This window comes from Schistocerca serialis, unplaced genomic scaffold, assembly GCF_023864345.2.
Source record: "Schistocerca serialis cubense isolate TAMUIC-IGC-003099 unplaced genomic scaffold, iqSchSeri2.2 HiC_scaffold_1196, whole genome shotgun sequence".
Lineage (NCBI taxonomy): Eukaryota > Metazoa > Arthropoda > Insecta > Orthoptera > Acrididae > Schistocerca > Schistocerca serialis.
Window position 1 is genome coordinate 62,501 of NW_026047399.1, and position 5,000 is coordinate 67,500.

The following is a 5,000-nucleotide window of genomic DNA, read 5'->3' on the forward strand; positions in this document are numbered from 1 at the left end:
CTTAACCTAACCTACGTCGTACCTTAACCTAACCTACGTCGTACCTTAACCTAACCTACGTCGTACCTTAACCTAACCTACGTCGTACCTTAACCTAACCTACGTCGTACCTTAACCTAACCTACGTCGTACCTTAACCTAACCTATGTCGTACCTTAACCTAACCTATGTCGTACCTTAACCTAACCTATGTCGTACCTTAACCTAACCTATGTCGTACCTTAACCTAACCTATGTCGTACCTTAACCTAACCTATGTCGTACCTTAACCTAACCTGTATTGCGCCTTAACCTAACCTGTATTGCGCCTTAACCTAACCTGTATTGCGCCTTAACCTAACCTGTATTGCGCCTTAACCTAACCTGTATTGCGCCTTAACCTAACCTGTATTGCGCCTTAACCTAACCTGTATTGCGCCTTAACCTAACCTGTATTGCGCCTTAACCTAACCTGTATTGCGCCTTAACCTAACCTGTATTGCGCCTTAACCTAACCTGTATTGCGCCTTAACCTAACCTGTATTGCGCCTTAACCTAACCTGTATTGCGCCTTAACCTAACCTGTATTGCGCCTTAACCTAACCTGTATTGCGCCTTAACCTAACCTGTATTGCGCCTTAACCTAACCTGTATTGCGCCTTAACCTAACCTGTATTGCGCCTTAACCTAACCTGTATTGCGCCTTAACGTAACCTGTATTGCGCCTTAACCTAACCTGTATTGCGCCTTAACCTAACCTATATTGCGCCTTAACCTAACCTATATTGCGCCTTAACGTAACCTGTATTGCGCCTTAACCTAACCTGTATTGCGCCTTAACCTAACCTGTATTGCGCCTTAACGTAACCTGTATTGCGCCTTAACGTAACCTATATTGCGCCTTAACGTAACCTATATTGCGCCTTAACGTAACCTATATTGCGCCTTAACGTAACCTATATTGCGCCTTAACGTAACCTATATTGCGCCTTAACGTAACCTATATTGCGCCTTAACGTAACCTATATTGCGCCTTAACGTAACCTATATTGCGCCTTAACGTAACCTATATTGCGCCTTAACGTAACCTATATTGCGCCTTAACGTAACCTATAGTGCGCCTTAATGTAACCTATATTGCGCCTTAATGTAACCTATATTGCGCCTTAACGTAACCTATATTGCGCCTTAACGTAACCTATATTGCGCCTTAACGTAACCTATATTGCGCCTTAACGTAACCTATATTGCGCCTTAACGTAACCTATATTGCGCCTTAACGTAACCTATATTGCGCCTTAACGTAACCTATATTGCGCCTTAACGTAACCTATATTGCGCCTTTACGTAACCTATATTGCGCCTTAACGTAACCTATATTGCGCCTTAACGTAACCTATATTGCGCCTTAACGTAACCTATATTGCGCCTTAACGTAACCTATATTGCGCCTTAACGTAACCTATATTGCGCCTTAACGTAACCTATATTGCGCCTTAACGTAACCTATATTGCGCCTTAATGTAACCTATATTGCGCCTTAATGTAACCTATATTGCGCCTTAACGTAACCTATATTGCGCCTTAACGTAACCTATATTGCGCCTTAACGTAACCTATATTGCGCCTTAACGTAACCTATATTGCGCCTTAACGTAACCTATATTGCGCCTTAACGTAACCTATATTGCGCCTTAACGTAACCCACATTGTGCTGTAACCCAACACACGTTGGGCCTTAACCCAACACACGTTGGGCCTTAACCCAACACACGTTGGGCCTTAACCCAACACACGTTGGGCCTTAACCCAACACACGTTGGGCCTTAACCCAACACACGTTGGGCCTTAACCCAACACACGTTGGGCCTTAACCCAACACACGTTGGGCCTTAACCCAACACACGTTGGGCCTTAACCCAACACACGTTGGGCCTTAACCTGCTCTGTAATTGTCATACGACGCGTTAAATTAGTGTAGTGTTGCCCAACTGCAACCCCCGCAATATAGTTTGCTACTCGCACTGCCCGGTCCCCAGTGTATCGCTTCATGTTAAACACCTTGCAGCTATACACTGTAATGTGGATGGCAGCAGGACGTACATGCTCAATGCCCTTTGCAGTTGTTCATTGGCATTTGCAGTTGTTCATTGGCATTCGCATGGCGAAGCACTTAGCCTACGCTGTGGTACGGCCTGTGTCAACTGTCCGCTGATGTTGTACGTCCAAATCACACACTGTACTGCACATTGGTCCTCATGTACTGAATGATACATCGTGGTACATGTGACCGTACAACGACTGCGCCAACAACGGCGAACCATGCGGTCCAAATGTTGTGCACTCAGCTACGTGTCGTCTCCCTATAAGAGCTGGATTGCAGTGTGGTATGCCCTGGATGGCGATCAGCATGAGCCGTCTGTTGATGTAGTGGCGCGTGTTGTCAGACGTAGTCGTCTCTTCTCACACACCGTGATAGCATGGTGCACTGCGTTCCACATCTGCGACATGCGACAGAGGCCGGTTGACAGTCGTTCGCGCAATGGACATCGCATACGTACGGGGGCCACCTTCCACGTGTTCGCGAAGCGTGCACATGTTGTTGCGTGTATGTGGGCAGACAGTGTGTCGTGACACCTGACACAGGCATGCAACAATCGTTGAATTTGCAAATGGCGATGGACGCCTACGTTTGCTGGTGACGTTACGCAAATGAACAACTGGTAAACCGTTGTGGTGCGGTTGTTCTCGCTAGAGGTGAATCAGTGATGGCGACGATCGGTTGAGCTACCAACCGGTTGTTCCAGCGATACCCACCATGCCCACGAACGTGAATGGCATCTGGGTGTGAAGCGATACGCGGCGGTGGCTGGGTGGGACCGTCCCCGGCCGGTGAGGGGGGGCCTCCCGGCGTGCTGGCCGCGCGGTGCGTGGGCGCACGCGCTACAGCCGGCTGGTGGGGGCGGCCAGTGGCAGGCGCGCCGGCCGACGGAGGCGGCAGGCGGCGCAGCTGCGCGCCGGCGCACCCTGCACGCGGCGCCGTGCGGCCAAAGTAGGTCCTCGCGGGCCCGGTGCGAAGCGCGGTGGACATCTGCAGTGTGCTGGTCCGATTGAGGACTGTGTGCGCTGAGGATGCGCCGCCGCCTGGCGCTCGGCGCCGCGACGCCGTCTGCTGCTCGGTCGCCTCTGCGGTTCTCGCAGGTGGTTTGTATCGCAGCTGTGCGGACGTGTTGGCGCGTGCGCTGTGCTGGGAGAGTTCGCTTCGGCACCCAAGTGGGGCTTTTGTCCTTCTGTGGCGCTGGCGTTGGAGCTGCCGGTCACCGTAGGTGGCGCGTGTTGTCTCCCGCCGGCAATGCCACGACAGCACGCTCCCGGGCCTCTGTCGGCAGCGGCAAGCTCAGTTGGGAGCACGGGTGGTCGCACCTAAAGCGTCTACTCGCCAAACTCCGGGCGATTGCGCCTCTCTCGAACCCGACCAAGTACTTAGGACGGCGCTGCGCGCCGCCGGGACCTGAGAGGGTTTCGAGGTGTATGGTGCAGGGGAGCTCAGCCTCCTCCTGTTTGCAGAATAATTGAGCGGACGCTTGCGTGTTCGCGCGGGCCCCCGGGACACACTCCCGGGCGGCCGGCTGCTCAGCTCTAGTTGACGCAGCTCCCTGGTTGATCCTGCCAGTAGTCATATGCTTGTCTCAAAGATTAAGCCATGCATGTCTCAGTACAAGCCGCATTAAGGTGAAACCGCGAATGGCTCATTAAATCAGTTATGGTTCCTTAGATCGTACCCACGTTACTTGGATAACTGTGGTACTTCTAGAGCTAATACATGCAAACAGAGTCCCGACCAGAGATGGAAGGGACGCTTTTATTAGATCAAAACCAATCGGTCGGCTCGTCCGGTCCGTTTGCCTTGGTGACTCTGAATAACTTTGGGCTGATCGCACGGTCCTCGTACCGGCGACGCATCTTTCAAATGTCTGCCTTATCAACTGTCGATGGTAGGTTCTGCGCCTACCATGGTTGTAACGGGTAACGGGGAATCAGGGTTCGATTCCGGAGAGGGAGCCTGAGAAACGGCTACCACATCCAAGGAAGGCAGCAGGCGCGCAAATTACCCACTCCCGGCACGGGGAGGTAGTGACGAAAAATAACGATACGGGACTCATCCGAGGCCCCGTAATCGGAATGAGTACACTTTAAATCCTTTAACGAGTATCTATTGGAGGGCAAGTCTGGTGCCAGCAGCCGCGGTAATTCCAGCTCCAATAGCGTATATTAAAGTTGTTGCGGTTAAAAAGCTCGTAGTTGGATTTGTGTCCCACGCTGTTGGTTCACCGCCCGTCGGTGTTTAACTGGCATGTATCGTGGGACGTCCTGCCGGTGGGGCGAGCTGAAGGCGTGCGACGCGCCTCGTGCGTGCTCGTGCGTCCCGAGGCGGACCCCGTTGCAATCCTACCAGGGTGCTCTTGAGTGAGTGTCTCGGTGGGCCGGCACGTTTACTTTGAACAAATTAGAGTGCTTAAAGCAGGCAAGCCCGCCTGAATACTGTGTGCATGGAATAATGGAATAGGACCTCGGTTCTATTTTGTTGGTTTTCGGAACCCGAGGTAATGATTAATAGGGACAGGCGGGGGCATTCGTATTGCGACGTTAGAGGTGAAATTCTTGGATCGTCGCAAGACGAACAGAAGCGAAATCATTTGCCAAGTATGTTTTCATTAATCAAGAACGAAAGTTAGAGGTTCGAAGGCGATCAGATACCGCCCTAGTTCTAACCATAAACGATGCCAGCCAGCGATCCGCCGCAGTTCCTCCGATGACTCGGCGGGCAGCCTCCGGGAAACCAAAGCTTTTGGGTTCCGGGGGAAGTATGGTTGCAAAGCTGAAACTTAAAGGAATTGACGGAAGGGCACCACCAGGAGTGGAGCCTGCGGCTTAATTTGACTCAACACGGGAAACCTCACCAGGCCCGGACACCGGAAGGATTGACAGATTGATAGCTCTTTCTTGATTCGGTGGGTGGT

General features: G+C 51.7%; 1 non-coding gene across 1 annotated transcript in view; it reads left to right on the forward strand.

The window, feature by feature from the left end:
• The first annotated feature begins 3,632 nt into the window (after window positions 1-3,632).
• The window catches only part of LOC126435049 (small subunit ribosomal RNA), a 1,910-nt gene continuing 542 nt past the window's right edge, over window positions 3,633-5,000 (forward strand). The window contains exon 1 of the ribosomal RNA XR_007579700.1: window positions 3,633-5,000. This exon is cut by the window's right edge and continues 542 nt beyond it. This is a non-coding gene — a ribosomal RNA (small subunit ribosomal RNA).